This window comes from Eriocheir sinensis, chromosome 68 (assembly GCF_024679095.1).
Source record: "Eriocheir sinensis breed Jianghai 21 chromosome 68, ASM2467909v1, whole genome shotgun sequence".
Classification (NCBI taxonomy): domain Eukaryota; kingdom Metazoa; phylum Arthropoda; class Malacostraca; order Decapoda; family Varunidae; genus Eriocheir; species Eriocheir sinensis.
The window spans coordinates 2,923,076-2,947,703 of record NC_066576.1 but is presented as its reverse complement, the minus strand read 5'-3'; the positions used below and the strand labels follow the sequence as shown (position 1 = coordinate 2,947,703).

At 41.5% G+C, this 24,628-nt stretch overlaps 1 pseudogene; it reads right to left on the bottom strand.

Moving 5' to 3' along the window:
* Positions 1 to 40: 40 nt before the first annotated feature.
* LOC126988289 (putative nuclease HARBI1) lies at positions 41 to 1,777 on the bottom strand (annotated as a pseudogene).
* Positions 1,778 to 24,628: the final 22,851 nt, after the last annotated feature.

Sequence of the window (24,628 nt, the reverse complement as noted above, 5' to 3'; positions counted from 1 at the left end):
TTCTATTACTCAAACAACAATTGAAAGACCGATCATGCCTCTACTGTGCCAAATCTAATGACCTTGATATTGATATCTCCTTTAAAGTACATGAAAATATGTGGTTAGTACATACATCAGAAGGAATAGGAATACGACGCTTGATGCAGCGATTGTGCAGTAGCATGCATGAATTTGCAATTTTTGCACACTTGATGGGTGCATATTGCAGTGTTCCCCCAGAAGAGTGCAGACACCTGTGAGAAGCAAGATTTCATATTAAAAGAGAGGATTCCTTCATAACAAGTGTCTCTACAAAGTATACTATAGAGACACAAATAAAATGTTTGTAATACTTAACAATTATATCTATAGCAAGCACTACTCTACACAGCATTATTTCACTTCATTACCTAAAGCGACTCTTCAACATCCCAATCGTCTGCTCAACAATCACCCTCGTTTGGGCATGCCCCCTGACCCCTGTTGTAGCGGTTCTCCGCTTCAGTGGAGGGGTTGCTCACTGGCACCATGAGATGGGGCTCAAGGGGATACCCACTGTCACCTGCAATAATATGATCCAAAATAAGATTTCTTATTGTTTTCTCATGTAGCAGGCGTGCTTATCATGCATGAAATGGTATTGTGAAAAAGTTATCTTCTAAGTTAAGTATGAAGCAATTTCTTTTTCAGATAACATAAAAATGGCCATAAAGATTGTACAACCTATTAAGACTGCATTGGTACATACGGCAGTAGGTGTAAGTTTGCTGTCACTAAGGTGATGGATGGTCTGCCAGTTAATATTACTATTTTATATAAGACATGGCTCTGAAATACTGGTACACTCATGCACTTTTTATGTAGATACTCACCAACAAGCAGGAAGTCCCCAAACTCCCCTTCCTGAAACCGCTGTTTCAGCTCAGAGTTGGCCCACACGAAGGCGTCATGTGTAGAACCTAGAATTTAATATACATGAACTTAGACAAACACAGTAAAGTATATTTAAAATAGGTGTGGCAGAGTTAAGCCCTATATCATAGTAATATATCAGATCTTGCACATTTATATCTAATGTCAAGGCTTATCACACCGTTTTCTTTTGCAGTAACACTAATCTTGTTCAGTCGCATGATAATTAATACAGTACATGGATAGGTGAAATTTTTATGCAATTCCAAAATAATATACCTGGGAATCTGGAGCAGTAACTGAGTATCACTCCATCAGCATCACAAACAAGTTGGATGTTCAGGGAGTGATACCTTTTCCTGTTGAAATACAGGGCCTCGTCTACAGATGGGGCCTTGATGGCAACATGGGTGCCTGTGCAAACAAATAAAAGTACTAAATTATCATATTACAGTCACTGTATCTATCTATCTATCTATCTATATATCTATATCTATCTATCTATCTATCTATCTATCTATCTATCTATCTATCTATATATATATATATATCTATCTATCTATCTATATATCTATCTCTCTATCTCTCTATATATATATATATATATATATATATATATATATATATATATTAAACTGATAAATTTGATATGGAAACATCTGAAATTAAATACTACAAATTTTTAAATGCTTAAAAGGAGCAAGGGGTAATCTGGTACCTTTCACCCAAAGGGAATCTCAATGGAATGTGTAATTATAATAGCATCACTAAATAAAAAAAAAAGGATAATCTTACCATCAATGGCTCCAATAACCCTTGGGAAGTTTTGAATCCTTAAAAACTTCCGAGCAATTCTCCTCCGCTCAATATTTGTAGGAGGCATCTTGATTTCTTGCACCGACTTGTCCTCAAGACGGTGCAAATCCGTCAAGACCCGGCTAATGCTGGCTTGTGTAACACCTGAAAGTGTATATATGGAAACTACTGTAACTTCACCTAAGCATGTGGGGGTTCAGACTCCCCTTCAACCCCCCTTTAAGAAGACAAACTAACCTATTGGGAACTTTGCCCACACCAAAGCCTGCTGATGCTGGCTTGTGTAACACATGAAAGTGTATATATGGAAACTACTGTAACTTAACATAAGCATGTGGGGGTTTACACTCCCCTTCAACCCCCCTTTAAGAAAATAAACTAACCTATTGAGGATTTAGGCCCCCACTCAATCCCTTGAAGGGAAGGCACAATTCGGTGCTACTATAGCGTGAGGTCTACCGCCATATGTGGCCTACCCAGCAGGAGCAGGGGTGAGGTCTACCGCCATACTAGATCATAGAGCAATAAAAATAGTCAGCCAGATTAGCTCTGCAGCCAGGTGTGTGTGTGGGGATTAAGGTAGGCATCCAGGAAAGGATTATCAGGCAAATAAGAGGTTAGGTTAAGTTAGGTTAGGTTAGGTTAGGTTGGGTTGTTATATTAGGTTAGGTTATGTAGGGTAAAGAACATCCGGTTAGGTTAGGTCAGGTTAGGTTAAGTTAGGTTAGGTTAGGTTGGGTTAGTTTAGGTTATGTTAGGTTAAGTTGGGTTAGGTTAGGTTAGGTTGGGTTAGTTTAGGTTACGTTAGGTTAGGTTGGGTTATTTTAGGTTACTTCAGGTTACGTTGGGTTATTTTAGATTAGGTTATGTTAGGTTACGTTGGGTTATTTTAGATTAGGTTATGTTAGGTTACGTTGGGTTAGTTTAGATTAGGTTAGGTTGGGTTGGGTTAGTATAGGTTTGGTTAGGTTAGGTTGGGTAGTATAAATTTGTCTAAATATATGATAGCATGTTTATTTTTACATTTCTGTGTGGTATAGTACTAACGGTAGGTCGATCTCACGCTACAATGTGGTAGACCTCACGCTATAGTGTAGTAGTGTGGTAGACCTCACGCTATAGTGTGGTAGACCTCACGCTATAGTAGCACCCACAATTCTCCCTGACCATTAAGATTTAGGTGCAAAACAATGTAGGGCAACAGACATTAATAAGTGATGGCAGATGCACTGAGCGGCGGAAGCATGCAACACCAATAAACTATATAAATGTTACCTGCAGTGTCTCCAATGACATGTTGAAAGGAGCCACTTGCCAAAAATCTCAGGGCCAGCAAAACCTGTGTGTGGGTTGGTAAGGCCTGGCTACGCCTTGTCCTCCTCTCAAGCTGAGGCTGCAGCTCCTGAAAGAGGAGGGTTAGTTCTTGCCGAGGGAAGCGATACTTTTGAATAAGTTCACTGTCACTTAATTCTAAGGGGTCAAGACGATCCCGAAACCGTCTTTCCCTCCTCAGAGCACGGGCGTGAAAATATGCGAGGATAATATTCATTTCGTAAGCTGCTGTGTGTATGCGTGACGCTAGGGTAAGGGGTACTAAGGGCAGACTGTCAGCCGCCTCGTTTTCAGGCATATTTTGGGGTGTTCCATTTAAAATTTCACTTTTTGCATGGCATATACATGCATCTATGGTGGTAAAGCTTATAAACAGTTAATAAAAAGGTCAAATTGTGCACAAAAATAATTATATATGTGTTTTATACCACCTCGGACCTAGGTGTAACTAACGACAGAAATCGGCGCAAAATACACTCACCGCTTACCCATTTGGAGCGTTCCAGCATGCCGATGTGGAAGAAAACGGCGCTATTAACGCCTCCCCATCCCACTGACGCTTTGTGGATTCGCTCCCCGGTGTCCTTCAACGCCTCAAAAACACAGTTTCTCCACCTATCCACTCGACACAATCTTCCACATATCTATCCCCTATTCTTCGACAACACTCATATATCACCTTCTTCAATACTAAACATCCTCGGTCTATCCTTAACTCAAAATCTCAACTGGAAACTTCGTATATCTTACTAAATCAGCTTCCTCGAGGCAAGGCGTTCTGTACCGTCCCCGCTAGATCTTCTCCCCCGCACAGATGCATTCCATTTACAGGGGCCTTGTCCGCCCTCGCATGGAGTATGCAACTCACGTGTGGGGGGGCTCCACTCACACAGCTCTCCTAGACAGAGTGGAGGCTAAGGCTTTTCGTCTCATCAGCTCTCCTCCTCTTACTGATAGTCTTCTACCTCTTAAATTCCGCCGCCATGTTGCCTCTCTTTCTATCTTCTATCGATATTTTCATGATGAATGCTCTTCTGAATATGCTAACTGCATGCCTCCCCCCCTCCTGCGGCCCCGCTGCACACGACGTTCTACTCATGCTCATCCCTATACTGTCCAAACCCCTTATGCAAGAGTTAACCAGCATCTCCATTCTTTCTTCCCCTTCACTTGTAAACTCTGGAAAAGCCTTCCTTCGTCTGTATTTCCTCCTGCCTATGACTTGACCTCTTTCAAGAAGAGTGTATCAAGACACCTCTCCACCCGAAATTGAGCTCTATTTTGGCTACTCTTTACTTTTACCTTTTATAGGAGCGGCGAGTAGCGGGCTTTTTTTGTACTCTTTTTGTTGCCCGTGAGCCGTGTTCTCTGATGTAAAAAAAAAAAAAAATCATAATAATAATAATAATAATAATAATAATAATGATTTTATTAATAAATAATATTTGTTTAATAACAATTACAATGTTATTTGTTTTCAGTGATATAATAATAATAATAATAATAATAATAATAATAATAATAATAATGAATATAATAATAATGGTAATAATAATAATAATAATAATGGTAATAATAATAATAATAATAATAATAATAATGGTAATAATAATAATAATAATAATAATGGTAATAATAATGGTAATGATAATAATAATGATAATTTTCACCCCCCTCCCTAAGTCATGCATTGGTTCAGTATTAGAAAAAGTCTATTGGTGGAGTCCATGATTTTTTTACATTAATTTTATATATATATATATATTTTTTTTTTTTTACGTCGCGGCCTATTGCGCCGGTAGGCTTGTTCCCGGTGGATCCTGATGGTCGGTCCAAGGCTTCTTTCCGGTGGGTCCTGATGGTCGGCCCAGCCCGTTCTGGCGCAGGCGAGTGTTTATAGTGGCGCCATCTTGCATTGGCTCATGCTGCCCTCCCGGAGCTCATCTTTAATCCTAGAATCTAGAGTCCGGGTTGATAGGTGGTCTTCTGGACAGCATGTGGGTAGTTTTAAGCCACTCGGCGGCGGCTGAAAAATCCCAGCTTGGTGGCACCGGTCGGGGATTGAACTCGCGTCCTCCTGGACGCGGGGCCGTCTTGCTATCCTTCCAGCCACCGCCTCCCCAATATACTACTGCAACTCGTAATATTTCATGATGAAGAAAATATTTTCAAACCCTCGAATACTTTGACCACCAACGCCATCTACTGGGAGCAGTTGAAGTGATGTAAACAAACAACAGCGCTCACACTCACAGCTGGACACACGACTCAGCGCTCACACTCACAGCTGGACACACGACTCAGCGCTCACACTCACAGCTGGACACACGACTCAGCGCTCACCTCCACCGCCTGCCCGACCCTCACTGCCCCTGGTGCAGGACCGTCGAGGAGGCCATTGAGCACCTCCTGCTGCACTGCCCCCGCCACCACTCCCAGCGAGTGCTGCTCCGACACCAATTCCGCGTCCTGGACGTGCCAACCTTTGACCTGCCCACGCTGCTGGCGGCGGCAGGCGTCCACCCCTCACGGCAGGACTCAGTCATCCGCCTCACCTGCGCCTTCCTCAGGATGACGGGGCAGCTGACGCGCCTGTGAAGCCGTCACAGGACGATACCAAGGCTCATGTGAGCGACTAGATCGCCGCGGCCCAAAACAACAACAACAACACTCACAGCTGATGGAGTCCTCTCAGCTTGCCCTGGCAGGTAGTGATAAGCTGTAGTTAAGTAATTAAATGATAGCAAATTTGGGTATGTGTTAGTTACTTTGGCTACAATCATAGCCTCAAGGTGAAATGAGCTTGAGCAGGCGATGATTAGGTACTGGTAGGCTGCAGTGTTTGGAAATTATAGATGAATGAGAGGAATGAAAAAACACCATTTCATTTCATTTCATTTCTAGGCGACCTGCCGAGGGCCACTCGGGTGGCATGATATGCGGGGGTTGTGCGGAGGATTCAAGGGGCCAGGACAGGATTAGGATAAGGGTTAGGATGAGGAAAGGTATTGTGATATGTTAAAGGGCCAAGATTAGGGAGATAATGATTGATGATCCTATTCCTAAATGTGTCAAGAGTGGGACTATTAACTACCTTAGATGGGAGATAATTCCACTCTTGGATGCTGCGGGGAGAGAATGAATATTTGAATATACTAGTGTTAGTCTGGTAAGTGTGGTATTTAAGGTTGTGGCTGCCACTAGTGGATCGTGTAGTTGTCGGGTGTAAATAAGTGTATGTTTATGTCTACTAAATGTTTGTGATTTTATATAGCATTTGTTGTCTGTGTATTTGTCTTCGTGTTGCTAATGGGTCTAATTATCTTGTTTAAGCAAAGTAACTGATGTGGTGTGTCTGTAATCACGTCTGGCCCATCTTGCAGCTTTGTTTTGTAAGGCCTCTAATTTATTTATATTATTGTTAGTGTGTGTGTTCCATACGGTGTCACGATATTCTATGTGTGGACGAACGAGTGTCTTGTATGCAAGAATTTTGATGTTTATGCTACACCTGCTACGGTTCCTACGCAGGAACCCCAGGGCTCTATGAGCTTTGGCCCTGGTGCTGCTCACATGTGTGTTCCATTGCATGTCTGTGGAGATGTGTACTCCCAGGTATTTGTGTGAAGAGATATTGTTTAGGTTTGTGTCATTGAGTTTGTAAATGAAGGAATAGGTTTGTTAGTACAGGTGAAACGGATGTGATGGCATTTGTCTGGTCTAAACGTCATCTGCCACTTGGCTTCCCAGTCTTTAAGTGCAGCTAAATCGTCCTGTAGCGAAGAGAGTCATCCCTATGTAAAAAGGGTCGATAAACTAAGCTGTCATCTGCAGACAGTCTAGTAGTACAGGTAAATGATAGTGGGAAATCATTAATGTAAGAAAGGAAAAGAAGGGGCCCAAGACGGTGTGTTGATGTACCCCAGAAGTTACAGGAATAGATGATGATTGACTACCATCAAGAACAACTCTTTGCGTGTGGGTAGTCAAAAACGTGGTAATCCAGTTAGAAAGTTGTCCTCGTATGCCATAGTATTCTGTTTTAGCTAACACTCTTTGGTGGGGTACTTTGTGGAAGGCTTTGGTAAAGTCAAGTATTATGGCATCAACTTGTCAAATTTTGGGGTTGTTAATCCCTAAGAGGTCAGCATACCTTTACATCCCATATACTCATCCTGGTCACCAGAAATCATATTTTATATATTTTCCCTATGACTCAAAATGATCCCAGAACTAAAAAAAAAAAAAAAGTTATTTAAAGTTCAAAGTCTCTATTTTCAAATGTCCCGCTGGGCCTTTAAACTTGGCTCGCTGGGCGGTGCTCTTAGACGTACGATTTTTTTGTCGTTTACCGATCTTTTTATAGGTATAAATGATAATCTACAATAAGTATGTGTATAATGGGTGCCTATTCTCTAAAACAGATGCATGTTTTCATATATAATTGATTCCGTTTTATCAAAATAAAGCAGTTTTATCACAGAATAGTGTTATTCTTTATTTTCTAACACAAGTATCCTTAATTGCTCATCAATATCAGCGAGAATTAGAGAGTTGTGACGCCTCCCTGCCATTGTGACTCAGAGACAGGTGATGGCCGGGGGCGGGGTAAGCAGCAGCGCTTGGGCAGTGAGAGAGGGGAGGGCTTACGCGTCTGTTCAAATGACGGGAAGCTGTGCTTATATTATGCTAAACACTTCCAGAAAAGTAATTCATGTAGCTAGAAGGCATTTTCAAGTAGAAGGCGAGAAAGGGATGAACATACTTGTACGTGATTGACCACAGGAAGTAACCTCTGATTTCACGTACTTGTTTTGACCACTTACGGGTTTTAGGGACCAAGTTGTATTTTGACGAATACACGGTCTTTCGACCTTCTTCATGTGATTCTTATCATTATTGATAACACAGACTGCATATAATATTATTCTACGTATTTGCTGTTACAATAATTTTTGTTGGTGTGAATGAACTCTCTTGAAGTGGGTTATGCTAGTCACCCATTAAAAAAAAAATATTGCCTTCTATTTGATATATTTGATAATTTTTTTGGCTTGTCTTATTTTTTCCTATACCCTACTATTAGGTAAATGCTCACAATTAGTATTCATATCAAACATTTATTTCACTAAAAGTGACACAAGATGGTCCTCAGCTCGAAAATGCATTTACTTGAATGGTCCAGACACGCATTTTTTACTATCCAGTACATACTGTTTTTACAGATCCTTGTTGCAATGCCTGGAGAGTGTGAAGAAATTTAAAAGTGATCATACCGTCTCAGTTTTGCGGTATTTCTGACCAACGGACTTTATCCAGCGATGAAGATGAGGTTCAGTCTACTAGAAAGAAAATTAAAACCTATGCACAGAAGTTTCGTCCAGAATGGTCAACCCAGAAAGAATTCAAAGACTGGCTTTTGCCACCCTCAAGAGACTCCAAACACCCAAAATGTTCTGTATGTATGAAAAACGTTTCTTGTCATCGTTCAACTTTGCTGAAACATAGGTCTAGTGAAGCCCACATTAAGAATGTGAAAAGCAAGGCAGAAAATATGAGTGTAAAAGAAGTGTTCTAGAAACAGACACAGCAAAATATTTACAAAGAAGCCAGTGAAGTACAGGTAGCTGCATTTTTAGCTGAGCATAACCTCCCTTTTACGTTGGCTAGTCCTTTAGTGCGCCTTATTCAGTCTCGTGCACCAAAGAATTCAGGTGAACAGGCTACCTTGCAACAGATTAAAGTCAGTGATACAAAGTGTTCCAACATTATAAGACAAGGTTTAGGTTTGTATTTTGCAAAAGAGTTAGTGACAGCACTGAGGGAGACAACATTTAGCATAATCCCTGATGAAACCACTGATGTAGCAACAGAGAAACAACTTGGAATTGTTGTAAGGTACTTTGATTCAGAGAAAATGGATATTGCAACATGTTTCTTAGATCTGATATATGTTAAGAGTAGTACAGCTGCATAATTGTATGCTGCAATAAAGAAAAGTTTGTTGGAAAAAAGGTATACCTCTTCATAACATAACTGGCTATTCATCTGATACAGCAAATGTCATGTTTGGTGACAAAGTAAGTGTAGTATCAATGCTTAAAAAGGATCTTCCCCATGTAATAACAGTCAGATGCAGTTGTCATCTAATCCATCTTTGTGCCTCTTATGCATGTACAAAAAATGTCCACATCTCTTGAAGATATGCTCAGAAACACTTACTCTCATTTCAGCAGGTCTAGTCAGAGAAAAAAAGAGCAACAAGAATTTCAGGCATTTTGCCAAGTACCTATTCACAACCTCCTCAGTCTATCACAGACTCGTTGGTTAGCTTTAGAAAATGTTGTAAATAGAGTGCTTGAGCAATGGGCTCCTCTTCAGCTCTATTTCACAGACAAAGTAGCAGATAAAACATATCCCTCTAATACAGTGAAAACAATCCTGCAAACATTAAACTACAAATATTGCAAAGCTCAGCTTGAGTTCATGAGTTTTCAACTGCATAGGATTAATGGTGTCAACACCATGTTCCAAGGTTCAGTTCCACTATTGCACAGGCTACAAGAAGAGATTAACAAGATCCTAAAGGAAGTGTTATGTGATTTCATCAAGATGGATGTTGATAGAAATCAAGATCCCTTCAGCCTTGACATCCATGCTCCTCAGAACAGACTTAATATTGAAAATGTGTATGTAGGAGTAGCTGCAACTGCCACTTTGTCTGAATGTCTTAAGGATAGTCACGGTCCTGAGGGGGTAAGGCATGTTAAACTTACTTGTCAGTCATTCATGGTGGAACTAGTTGAGCAAATCAGAATGAGATTTTCAGAAGTAAGAAGCAAATGGCTTGGTGATCTGAAGTTTTTAATCCCATCAAATGCAGTCAAATGCAATCATGCCTCATTACTTGAAGTGTATGAGTCATTCAAATTTCTGAAAGATGTTGCTCCCCTGCAGCTTGTGGATGTAGAATGGAGGAAACAGGCAATCGAAGAAGCTCCCGAGATAATATGTAAACAAACAGATTTTGACTTGGAACGAACGCCTCAGCCTAAAAAAACTACAGTGGGTAGCTTAAGTACAAAAACCTACTTAGTGTGGTTGATGCCTGATGTCATTACAAAAGTGGTGAACAGCGGTTTACGGACCTCTCCGAAGTGTTATATAGGTGTTATCTCTCTCTAATATAACATAACATAAAATGGTGGCTGGTGGCCGCCTCGTCGTTAACCACGTTAAAAAAGTAACACCTTAAAAAGCCATAACATAAAATGGTGTGCAGCGTGGTTACGAACTACTCCGAATTGTTATATCTCTCTCTCAACCGTAACTTCAGTGACGTGTGTGAGGGCAGAGACAGAGAAGTGTGTACCTAGCGTTCTGCTGCCGCAGCGCGCGGCCTTTCCTGCTCCGTGAGCGTCAAGTCAGCACCCAGCCACACCCGAGGGCAACGCTCCGCCCCGCCCCGCACAACCCACACAGCCCGCGCGCCCCGCCCCGCACAACCCACACAGCCCGCGCGCCCCGCCTCGCACAACCAAGTTTCCTCGGAGGTGTCTCGGCACTTGTTTTCTTCCTACGACACAACTAGTCGTAGGTGCGCACTTATCTTCGCCAGGCAACTCGGACCTTGAGGGTGACTGGTGGGCGTATATAGTCTGCCCGCCGCCAAACCCTCCCCGCTACCAGACGGGGAACGGCAGACCCTGCCACCCCTGCAGCCCTGCCCAGCCACCGGCGAGGCGAAGAACGCGGGCGTGCTGAGTAGTGGGGTATTGAGTTGCTGTCTTCGAAGTTTTTAACACATTTTAGCTGACACTACATTGATAGGGTTTAAGTAATTACACCACTTGTAACATGATTTCAGGTGAATTACTATTATTATGTTCACGTGTTTAGGCGTGTGGGGGCGTATCTAATATATTAGATTTTTCAGCTGTTGATTTTTCAGGCGTGTGGATGTTTGATATTTTTCTTGAGTAACATTGTTACGCATTTTATTATAGTCATTAATTTTATTTTCTCCTTTCTTTTATGTATTTTATTGCACAGTGGAGAAGTTTTGTCTTGCTAAGCCTCACTCATTATTCTTTTTCCTCTTGTTATGCATTTTAGAAGCATCGGGGAGGAGTGAGCACATACTTAGCGGTGAATGATTATTACTTTAATTATTTTTGCAGCGATATTTTTGTTTATTTTACCATTTTACTCCTCATTTTACTAGTAACTCTTTTCAATGGCAGAGAAACCTGCCCCGAAGTTACAAGCTTTCACTGAGTACTAGCAGGAGTGGGTAAAGGAAAAAGAACAGTGACGTCACGGATAACGGTAACTGTCATGAAAAGAGTTGTAGCAGTGTTCAAAGGGTGCCTCCTCCTTCTTCTATGCTGCATGAGCAACCAAGAGGTATTTACTTACCTTACTAATCCCACAATGGCTTCTGCCCCTAATCACCCGCTAACAACAACAGCAGTTAGGCCTTTCGCAGGTAGCAAGGGAGGCAGATTATTCGGCCAGGGACTTCTTGTTTCAAAGTGAGATTGTCATGGACATTTCATTCGTGTCAAATCCGGGAGATAAAATATCTCTCAGCCGCTCGAAGGTCAATCCCGGGAACGGGCGCAGGGCCCTCATAAACAGGAGCGCGTTCACAGGACGGAAGGATTATGATGCGTTTCGGTCACTTTTTCTTGAAACATTTGGGGAAGATGGGCAACACAGCCTCGTAAAGGGTGTAAATTTTGCTGTGGAAACTGTGCAAACGAGTGGCCTTTTTAACAGGCCAGTAGACGCCTATAGGCTATCTACTGATTTGATCTCGTGTTTTAAAACAAGGAAACTGGACAGATGGAGAAACCATTTCTGTAGCTAATGCTAGATTATTACCAGAGTTCCTTGTGTACATGATTGTCCTTAAAGTTCCTCTTCGACGGAGTGCAGTATCCCTTGACTACAGCCCCACTGGCAACCTACACGGTTTTATTAGCCAACTTTAATGGCACAAAGTAATTTTGGGTCCTTTTTGAAGCTTCTTTTGCCGCCGACACGTTCGTCGGGGAGGGGGGCCTTCGACCCTCTGACCTAAACCTTTTTGGGTGTCACCATCGGTAATCAAAAAAAAAAAAAAATCCTTGGTGTGTTCTTTTACCCGTGGTTTAGGCAGAAATAGTCAGATAAATAGGTGGACGGAAATTTGAACTTTACGATCTATTATTTTTAATACAGAACGTGCATAATGATCGTCTCCAAAGACTAGCGCCGGCTTGAGGTTCAGCCTGACGCTGCTTTGTGTATCTTTCCACCAAAAGACTATAACCTGCATCCTCGCATTTACTAATGTTTGGTTCCTGAGCTTTTGCCTGCATCTTTTTTCATGCGAGAGGGGAGTGCTTCAGTAACACTTTTTACTCTTACCCACTATTTTATTTTATTGCTGAGTTGATGCAAGGCAGCCAGTCTTCTAAAGTTTTTTTTTTTTTTTTTTTTTTTTTGAGCCGTAATAACCGAGAGTGTAGAATAACATAGGGATCATCATATCTTGTCACTCCACCACTGGCACCACTGGAGGGATCTTTCGTTTGCTTCCAGGAGATCTTGGTTGGAGCAGCTTGGGCCCAACACGCAGCCTCGGAGAATATGTTCCATTGTTTGATTGGGCTCACCACAGGGGCAGGCTGCGCTAGCCGCCAGTCCCCACCTCTGAAGGTTGCCGTTTGTCTTGCCAACTCCAGCCCTGGCACGGTTTAGGGTTACCCACTCTTTCCTGTCAAACGATGTTCCGTTCGGGAGGTTTTCAGATGGTTGGGGGAGTGGCCCATGTGGTGGGGTCCTACTAATCTCCATCCACTGCTCATGCCGATATTGAGTTGGTGTGCGTCCTTGTAGCCCTATAACAGTGGCGAAGCGTGAGACAAGCCTTCGCCGCATTTCTTGGTGACCATACAGTGGGTGTCGGTTGTCGGTTAATTGCTTGTCCCGCTCCTGCTTGGTGATGGCGTCACGTCTGATGGAGGGTGGCGCAATGCTTGCAAGGCTATATAGGGCCGGTAGTGGGGTCGACTTCAGGTTGCCTGGTATTATTCGGCAAGCCCGGTTTAATTCTGGGTCCACAGTTGTTGCATGGCAGGACCGTGCCCACACGGGGGCACAGTCATAGGGATAGGAACTTTTTAACCATGAACCTCATGTGCTTCTGCTTAAAACATAATTTTTTCTCTGCAATGACAGACTTAACTGAACTTGAGCAGATGCTGTCCCTAACTTTTATTGTAACCAGCATGTGAATACCTGTAAGCTTAAGAAGTAAGCAGACAAGCCTTACTTACCCTTTGCTTGACACACCACTGTTACCCGTTACGGGAATTATTTTTGGCGTCACAGATGTCAGCCATCCACGTTCGTTACGATCGGGGGATAGGTGGAAATTTGTCTTTTTAATTTGATGTTTATTAATGCTGGAATTACTTTAATCAATTATGCTGGAATTATATATTTCAGTGAGATTTGTTACAACAGTGATTTCACAACTTGGTGACAGGATTTTCTTTTATAGTACTGTAGACCTGAAAAACAGAGTATTAGGAGTTAGTGGTGCTGACTGCCGATGCTTCTAAGGTTCTCCAGACTTGTCCTTGTTATCACATTGTAACTTTTAGGAGACTCTACGGATAACATTACCTATTTTCACACAACCTCATCTATTGTTGTAAACCCCACCCGTCTCGAAGGCGTTCCGAGGGTAACGACACTGGCAATTAATTGTCACGCAACGGATGAGTGTTTCTCTGCGACAGTTTTGTGACCAGGTGTGACTCGAAGGTTCAGTGTGTAGCAGATCTTCTTCAAGGATTGTTCCTTTTTCTTTTTGCTATTCCAAATAGCTCCATTACCATGTATCCTAATGACAGTTTAGTTAATTTAATTTTACTAGGATGTATCATGTAAATAATTTTTCGAGCTATTATTTTGTTTTCTCGGAATAGTACTGAGCTTCCATGTCCACGACTCTAGCCCTGTTTACCTCGCCCTGTATGTACTTTGCCCATTTCTTGTTACTTCCATGATTATTTTTATTATCATTGGCATTTCCCGATGCTGTATCGTTAGGCGGGCTCTGACTTGTATATATATTTTTTTAATGCAACCATAACAGGACCTCGTTTAACTAGTACACATTGTGCGACTGTAACATGGGTAGGTACACTGCTTTTAAAGGTCCGGTGAGTCGCAAGGTCGCGACTTTTAGGGAACCGAGCGATGTAATGTGTATATTATAATGTACATGTGTTTGTATGACTGTACGTGTGGCGACACCCGGTCGGTGTCGCACAACAGGATGTTCAACAAGACGTCGTGCTTTTGGCCGTGGGAAGCTGTGATGAACTGACACTAGGATCAGCAAATGATGACTTTCATCAACAGTCATCAACCGGAACCCACACCCTTCCGGACGAACTACAAGCAAATAAAACGGGCGAACAACGCGAAGACGAGGAAAGAAGACGGGTGACGGGCAGGCGAGCGGTGCTCCGCCGCCCAACGCCCCGTGGTGTGGCTGTCTCTCATTTCGTGCGACTCGCTCACTTGAACTGTAAACCTTGTGTACAACTGTTAATATAGCTAAAATACATTTGTATTTGTACTTACCCTGTGAGAGAGAGAACTAAAGTGAACTTATAACGGCTACCGCTCGGCCACACATCACTTAACTAAAAGACTGTTGTGTTATCTCAACCACTTCAATCGACTGGAGCAAGCAGGCAACGGTACACCGGACCTGACATGAGATAACAGTTCGCGCCTTAATTTAAAAATAACACTTAGTGTTACCACTAACGTTAAAAAGTAAAAACACTTAAAAACTTGTAACACAATGCTCCTGTTGAGAGACTGTTCAGTGCTCTCAAGATGATTAAGACTGATTTTAGAAATAGTCTGAAGAGAGAGTGTTGTAGGACTACTACATACAAAGGAAGGATTGGCTAAATCTGGAAAATCTGAACATACATGACAATGTCTGCATAATCATTAGGTATCTCAAAGTTTCGAGACTGAGGTGGTGGTTGGATGTTCTCCTCTTTTTGGCGTGTTCGTCTAATACGTCGTTCAATGGCAGATTTAACTGGCATTCTTGCCAAGACATCATCGTTTAAGGGACCATCTGAACCTTTTTTTCGGGAAGAGTGTGCCAATTTTTTTAACACACGCGTCTGGCAATCCTGCCTGTGGCCCCAGGGCGCCGCCAGTGGCCCGCCGCGGCGCCGCCAGTGATGCCATTTTAGCGGATTTTCCGCTAGATCTGGCGGAATTGCAGTTAATCTAGCGGGAAAAATCTTAGAATTGACAAGAGTAACTGGCGGATTTTCAAGACCAATCTGGCGGCAAATTTCTATAGCTTCACCTATCATCTGGCGGATTTTTTAGGCCATCCTAGCGGATTTATAAATTTTGAGTTGGCAACACTGGGCGCCGCCCACCAGGCCCAGTAGGGGGTTAGACTTCACTGAGAGTGGGTGCTTTCTCACGTTGCACCTACTCAGTTAACCGTACTTTTTTTTGTAGTTATAATACTGTATATCTTCAAATAATTTTATGTGAAATGGCTCTAGATATTTCACAGTCCTTGAGAGGTGGAGAATTGCTAGTGCATCATGGTTTTGAGTATATTCTTCGGACAAAAGAGCCTTGGATGGATGCTGAAAAAAAGTATTGGAGGTGCAGGAAATATAAGACTTTCAAATGTAAATCATCAATAATAACGAAGGGCTCAAATATTATAAAAGAACCCTCTGACCACACCCATTCTGGAGACTATTCAAACTGACGTTCATGTTGCCCTTGCAAAAATGAAACAAGATGCAAAAAACACTCGTGCCACCACAAGGACAATTCTCGCCGACCATCTCGTTACCTTAAACGATGATGTCTTGGCAAGAATGCCAGTTAAATCTGCCATTGAACGACGTATTAGACGAACACGCCAAAAAGAGGAGAACATCCAACCACCTCCTCAGTCTCGAAACTTTGAGATACCTAATGATTATGCAGACATTGTCATGTATGATTCTGGAGTCGATGATCCTCAAAGAATGTTAGCCTTTGGGAGACATGATTTGGTAAATTGCCTTCAGAGTGAGTTATGGATTGGGGATGGAACATTTGAGACTACCCCATTGATTTTCTTTCAGTTGTATACTATTCACGCCAAGATAGGAAACTCCTATCCCCTTGTATATTTTCTCTTGCCAAACAAAACAGCTGAAACATACACCCGTATGATTGAAATTTAAAAATGTTGCATCCAGGTCTCAACCCTTCTACTATCTTACTTGATTTTGAGTTGGCGGCAATAAATGCTTTCAAACATGAGTTTCCTCTAGCAAGAGTATCTGGATGTTTCTTTCATTTAAATCAGTCTGTGATAAGAAAGGTAAATGAATTGGGATTGAAGGTCAGGTATGAAACAGACCGTGATTTTGCAATGACTGTCAAGTCCCTTCCAGCACTTGCTTCTGTACCAATTGATGAAGTACCTGAGGTCTTTGAAGAGTTGGGAGCTGCTTTTCCAGATGAGGCTGAATGCAATGACCTAATTGCATATTTTGAATCTACATACGTACGTGGACCTCGAGTAGGAGGAAGGGCAAGAAACCCAAGATTTGAACCACAGCTATGGAATCATTACGAGGATGCCCAAATATGTGCACCAAAAACCACTAATTGCACGGAAGGGTTTCATAATTCGCTCAAGTCACTTTTTATGTGCTCTCATCCAACAATGTGGTCTTTCATGAATGGTATCAGAAAAGACATTGCAGTTCATAGGCTAACAATGCAAAATGCCCAAGCTGTCAATTTTGAGAGGCCAAGAAATAGATATGTACTTTTAGCAAACAGACTAGCAGTTAAAGTTAGATCTTATGGTGAAGAAGCCGACAAGTTACGATATTTGAGAGCAATTGCCCACATGCAAGTTGTTGGGTAGAAAATAAGATTTAGTGCTGTGCAACTATATACAGTACTTACCTTGTTACCATAGAGTAACCAAACGTTATACTGCATTTTATTTATATTTCTTCAACTTTATTTTTCTTCAAGATCTGAATATAATTAGTTTACTCACAATTCAGAGTATTTTTTATTCCATAAAATATGTGCGAGTTCAGCAGAATTTGTTGTGACTCAACTGTATTTTTATTTCCTTCGGAAACCTACATTAAAATGGTCACACTTCATTTACAAACACAAAGTGAAAAATATTTCACAAAAAGTAATAAATAAAAATAAATAAAACAAGAAAAGGAAATATAAAAACTGTTATAAGCTAGAAAAAGAAAAAAAAACTAAAATAAAAAAGTTAAAAAAAATAAATAAATAAAAATATAATGTATGATTGCACGGAAGGGTTTCATAATTCGCTCAAGTCACTTTTTATGTGCTCTCATCCAACAATGTGGTCTTTCATGAATGGTATCAGAAAAGACATTGCAGTTCATAGGTTAACAATGCAAAATGCCCAAGCTGTCAATCTTGAGAGGCCAAGAAATACATATGTACTTTTAGCAAACAGACTAGCAGTTAAAGTTAGATCTTATGGTGAAGAAGCCGACAAGTTACTTTAAATAAGTACTAACCTAGGGTTATTTCTTGTTTTAATTCAGTACAAAGCCTAGGCTTATTTCTTGTTTTAATTCAATGCAAAGCCTAGGATTATTTTTTGCTTTAATTCAGTACAAAGCCTAGGCTTATTTCTTGTTTTAATTCAATGCAAAGCCTAGGATTATTTTTTGCTTTAATTCAGTACAAAGCCTAGGGTTATTTCTTGTTTTAATTCAATACAAAGCCTAGGATTATTTTTTGCTTTAATTCAGTACAAAGCCTAGGCTTATTTCTTGTTTTAATTCAATACAAAGCCTAGGATTATTTTTTGCTTTAATTCAGTACAAAGCCTAGGCTTATTTCTTGTTTTAATTCAATACAAAGCCTAGGATTATTTTTTGCTTTAATTCAGTACAAAGCCTAGGCTTATTTCTTGTTTTAATTCAGTACAAAGCCTAGGCTTATTTCTTGTTTTAATTCAGTACAAAGCCTAGGGTTATTTTTTGCTTTAATTCAGTACAAAGCCTAGGGTTATTTTTTGCTTTAATTCAGTACAAAGCCTAGGGTTATTTCTTGTTTTAATTCAATGCAAAGCCTAGGGTTATTTTTTGCTTTAATTCAGTACAAAGCCTAGGGTTATTTCTTGTTTTAATTCAATGCAAAGCCTAGGGTTATTTTTTGCTTTAATTCAGTACAAAGCCTAGGATTATTTTTTGCTTTAATTCAGTACAAAGCCTAGGATTATTTTTTGCTTTAATTCAGTACAAAGCCTAGGATTATTTTTTGCTTTAATTCAGTACAAAGCCTAGGATTATTTTTTGCTTTAATTCAGTACAAAGCCTAGGATTATTTTTTGCTTTAATTCAGTACAAAGCCTAGGGTTATTTCTTGTTTTAATTCAATGCAAAGCCTAGGATAATTTGTTGTTTTAATTCAGTATGCGTGGTTTAAGCTGGTACTGCATTTTATTTATATTTCTTCAACTTTATTTTTCTTCAAGATCTGAATATAATTAGTTTACTTACAATTCAGAGTATTTTTTATTCCATAAAATATGTGCGAGTTCAGCAGAATTTGTTGTGACTCAACTGTATTTTTATTTCCTTCGGAAACCTACATTAAAATGGTCACACTTCATTTACAAACACAAAGTGAAAAAATTTCACAAAAAGTAATAAATAAAAATAAATAAAACAAGAAAAGGAAATATAAAAACTGTTATAAGCTATGAAAATAAAAAAAAAAAATAAAATAAAAAATTAAAAAAAAAAAAAAAAAATATATAATATAAAACTAAAAAAAAAAAAAAGGTCCGCGACAGCATCCCGACTCCACGTGTCGCAGGACTGGGACCAGCTCAAAATAAAAATGGCTTTGCATAAGCGCGTGGTTTAAGCTGGTGCAGGGAGGATGCTAACATAAACGAGTTACACCTGTAATGAAAGGGTTACACAACGGAGCACAGTACCATCGGCCTTCGAAAAAGGGTTAAATTGTATTACACGGTCACTGGCTGAAATAGTACAAATTCAGTACAAATCCTAGGATTATTTCCTGCTTTAATTAAGTACAAACCTAGGGTTATTTCTTGTTTTAATTCAGTACAAAGCCTAGGCTTATTTCTTGTTTTAATTCAATACAAAGCCTAGGATTATTTTTTGCTTTAATTCAGTACAAAGCCTAGGGTTATTTTTTGCTTTAATTCAGTACAAAGCCTAGGGTTATTTCTTGTTTTAATTCAATGCAAAGCCTAGGATAATTTGTTGTTTTAAGTCAGTATGCGTGGTTTAAGCTGGTGCAGGGAGGATGCTAACATAAACGAGTTACACCTGTAATGAAAGGGTTACACAACGGAGTACAGTACCATCGGCCTTCGAAAAAGGGTTAAATTGTATTACACGGTCACTGGCTGAAATAGTACTGGTTCAAGTACTACTGGTTCAGTTTGCACTGGTTCAAGTTGCACTGGTTCAGATGACCACTGGTTCAGATGGTCACTATTTGAATTAGTACTGGTTCAAGTAGTAGTACTGGTTCAGTTTGCACTGGTTCAAGTAGCACTGGTTCAGATGACCACTGGTTCAGATGGTCACTGGTTGAAATAGTACTGGTTCAAGTAGTACTGGTTCAGTTTACACTGGTTCAGATGGTTACTGGTTCAAATGACCACTGGTTCAAATGACCACTGGTTCACTTGACAACTGGTTCAGTTGACCACTGGTTCAGTTGACCACTGGTTCAGTTGGCACTGGTGCATGTGGTACTGGTGCAAGTGGCACTGGTTCAGTTGACCGGCAACCGAGGAAGCCAAATAGTCGGCGCGACAGGCGGTCCTGGAGCCGATACATAAGACGGTTAAGCAAGATTCTTTCCATAACTTTGCAGAAACAAGAAGTGAGGGAAATGGGTCTGAACTTTGCCGTACCTGGCTTTGGGATGGGTATGATGGTGCTGCTGGTCCAGGCTTGTGGTACACAACCATCGCGAAGGCAAAGATTGTGGAGTAGTAGCAGTGGGTTCCCGAGAACTTGTTGCAGCAGGCGTAGTACAGAGTAAGTAATACCATCATCACCAGGAGACGAAGCCTTACCTCTAGACAGAGCACGGCGCAGTTCACCCGCGGTAATCGGCACGGACTCTTCGTCATCCGGTTGCAGTAGAGCTGACATGAGACGGAGCCGTCGGACAGGAGAACGGGAGGAGAGACCATCTTGTATGTGGGCGGGAAGGCTGGCAGGGGTAGACTGCTCCGACCATGCGTCGACAAGTTGCTGCGCGTAGGCGGCGGGAGTGTGGTGACGGGTAATTGAGGGCGTCTTCTTAATCACCCGACGTATGAGGCGCCACATGGTAGGGATGGGCAAGTACCGTTAATTTGAGTACCGGTAGTACCGGTACCGAAAACTCAAGTACCGTTAGTACCGGTACCGGTACCCGAAGGAGTTTTTTTTTCTTAATGACTTCTGATGAAATTCATAAATAAATTTCCTGTAAAGAAAACTCTCTCTTCCTTCAACTTAATATCAACTAGAGCAGAAATGCAACGTTTAGGAGCCTTCTGATTAATGTAAAATCACTTAGGTTTAAGGACAGACCACCTAGTCTGGACCATGGGGTCTGTGTGGTCTGATTTTCTATGTAAATCTATCTCTCTCTCTCTCTCTCTCTCTCTCTCTCTCTCTCTCTCTCTCTCTCTCTCTCTCTCTCTCTCTGAATGAAGTGAATATTTATTTTTTCGATAAAAAAATAGCATGTATAGTTATTATGGATGTACTCGATCATAGTCTAATAACAATAACAATATATATTAGCGAAGACTCGTGGGACTCACTAACTTTTAACCCAAGACTTCGTTTTCTTTTTACTTGCCACTGTTAAATTCGTATGACTCGTTAACTTTTAGAGAGAGAGAGAGAGAGAGAGAGAGAGAGAGAGAGAGAGAGAGAGAGAGAGAGATAATAATTATCAATAAAGCATTAACGAAAAAGAGTTTGAATCCTTGGCGAGAGTTTTGGCTATAAAAATTGTATGATGGATTATATAAGATGATTAAATATTGGAGGTGTAGTAGGAGGAGAGAGAGAGATATCACCACTTAGTAAGTGAATATCTCGGTGATAAGGGTACTCGACTACTCGATCATAGTCTAATAACAATAAAAATATTTATTAGCAACCTAAAAAAGAAAAAGAATCGGACATGAAGAATTATCCAGTAACTCCAATAAATAAATCAAATAATAAAATAATGGAAACGGGAGCTGTGATGGAAACGGAAAGCAGGACAAAATGGTGGGAACTTGGGGGGACGGTCAGCGGGGCAGTGACTCAGCGTCTACACACAGGGCCCATACCACATGGAGGCGGGCGAGCGCCGAGCGTCACTAAGATCCAAACGGTACCGGTACTAGCGGCAATGCGCAGTGCTGAGTGATCATTAAGCTTCCCGGAACCCAAGTGATCATGAGGGTTCGCGGTACCAGGTACCGGTACCTGATATCGGTACCAGGTACCGGTACTGGTACCGGTACCTGCCCACCCCTACTCCAAACCGGGAGTTCTTCCGGATAGGTCTCCATGCAGGGCAGAATCTATCGACTTGCTCAATCCACGAACTCTGTGGACGTCCCCTTAGCAGTGTCGAGTTCTGGGTAGGGTGCTACATGCCCGTAAAGCCGGAGCTGGTGTTCACGGAGTATGCAGGTAATAAGCTTCGAATCAGTTTCACGGAGTTATCACCGCTTCGACACATTGTCATTCAAGCGATATCCCATGCTTCTGAATAGGCACTTGTTATCAAAAGCATATCAGTCCGCCTCTTCAAGTCACTATTCAATGCCCATGTCTCACAGCCATACAGTAAGACATTGATGGTTTCTAAGAGATTTGGATCTTTGTCCTTATGCACAGTTAACTATCGATAACGCCATACACCCGTGCTGAAAGAGGCAATACGTGGCAAAGAATCCGTCGTAAGATTTGACGAGACCTGCCGTAGTTCTGCACTGTTCTACCAAGGTATGTGAACCTTTCCAAGACCACAATGTCCTCACCATAAGAATGAACAGACTTTAGTTTCATCTAGTAAGCCTCCTCACCTGTATCTTGATCTTGGCCCAGGAGCCCCTTCTCAAGAGTCTCGCCTCCTCGTGCAGTGCCTTGAGAGCCATCACGTACCTAGACCTCCAGTGACTCCACAGAAGTGTGATACCGCAAACAGATGCTCCACAATTAGGCCTACTGATCCACAACTCTGCCTAATAAGCAATTCATTTAAGTGTTGAAAAGTAATGGGGCAAGGACTGCGTTCACGAGAAAGTAGCTGGACCCCCCCCCCCCCCCCCCCCACACACACACACTCGGAGGAAGCCTGTGGAGTCGATAGAGATCCCAGAGTGCCTCGTAATGCATTGCATCAAATGCCTTCTTGAGACGGCAACACGTATAATATCTCCTGCCGAAACTCGCGGCGGCGCCCCACCACCAATTAAGAGATTCGCTGAATTTAATAAGTAATTATCCACTTATAAGGAAATACAAATATATTAAGCAGGCGTATATGTAGTGTTCAGTAATGGCTATGCTGTCATGAAACCCATTTATTTCATCATTTCTAGCTGCAGCTCATAAGATCGAACGTCTGCGTCAACTCTTCTGAACAGTTCTGTTAAAGCAATAATCGCACTGAGTGAATATGAATTCAGTCCTTTTCTGAACTTTCATTGGAGTCAATTTGGAAGACAGTTCAAAGAAAAGTTCAACGTCCTCTCCCCATAAGAAACAACAACAACAACAACAAAAAAGTGATTTGCTATAAGTAATAGGCATCACTCACATCGCTAACCTCCCATGGATCCTCTCGCACAGCCTGGCAGGTCACAGCTTATCTTTAGCCATTTGCCCACTGCAGAAAAACGGTCTTTCCTAACGTCTTCCACCTCTCGGTTTGATGCTAGTTTACACCGCTTTAGTCGCTTCTTGTCTCCCATTGTTATACCTAGCATATTTTCTTTCATTATTTGCGTTCACTTCTTAGCTTTCTCTCAAAATAATTCATAATACGCCAAGGCTCCGAAAGGTATGAATTGCAGGATATAAGTAGGACACATTCATTTTATGGCACGATCCCGTTCGAACACTTTCATCCTAACCCATCCTACCAGCATAAAAAAAAACTTTCTCCTATTCTTGGCAGAAATAATAAGAATTCTAATTGAATCGTACGTTAGAAGTGATATAAAACTGTCCTCAAATTAAGGAGTTAGGTGTCGAGAGTGATATTGTTGCCGGATCCTCACTCACGTACGCCTCTTTTACTACCATCGCCAACTTCCGTTAACTTATCACCAAACTCGTCAAAGCCAGCTCTTACAGCTACTAGTCATAGAAGTGAAATTATCACACAGCGGCTTGCTCACTACTGTAAGCAACAGGATGTGAGACGCAGGATTTCGAGGCAGTGTCATCTGTGACCCCGGGCCCACACAGGATGGAAGGGTACCAAAACGTTTGGTAGTGCACGAAGACCAAATTACAAGTTATGTCATGCAAATTAGTGACTTGAACTAGCAGGATACCACTCAACGCTTACATTTCACAAATGCATGAGTCACAGACGACAAGCATTGCACTAGCTGTAGGTAAAATAATTATTAATGCTCGGTGAACAATCCTTATTTTTTTGTCCTGATAATTGTCGTGTCCCAGGTCGACGTCCGGGAAGCGTGCCACGTGCCCATATGGCGTGCAAGGACTAAAAAAATAAATGGTAACTCGATCTTGATTAATTTCCGTCAACTATAAATGTTCGCTGGTTCGACAAGGTTCGACACCCCGGACGTCAATCCTGCTCACAGGGTTGTTTCTGTGCGAGACAACCCTGTGTGGAGGAGACCATCAAGCTAGGGGACGCCCACCTAACTCGTGAATGGGGCAAATTGCATGGTCGATCCTGCCGAGAGGAGCATAGAATGACAATTAAGGATAATATAACTGCGTGGAGCCTTTACTTAATTGCTATAGGGGGGGAAACATCAATCGGGAGTAAAGACGGCGGGTGAGTGAACATAAGAAGAACATAAGAACATAGGGAGACTGCAAGAGGCCTAATGGCCTACACACGGCAGCTCTAGATTCCCCCCACTACCACCTGTCATCCTCGTCCATGTAGCTATCCAGTCTACTCTTAATTAAAACAAGCTATCGTCCCAGCGACTCACTATGTGATTGCTGAGTCTATTCCATTCCCCCACCACCCTATTACTAAAACAATGCTTGCCTATTTCCCTCCTAAATCTATACTTTTCTAATTTAAATCCATTACTGCGTGTTCTATATTCCTGCTGGCTAATTTTCAGCACTTTACTTATATCGCCTTTGTTGTAACCCTTGACCCATTTGAATACATCTATCAGATCTCCCCGCACTCTTCGTCTTCCTAGTGAGTGTATAAGTTGAGATGTTTCAGCCTATCTGGATATGGGAGGTTC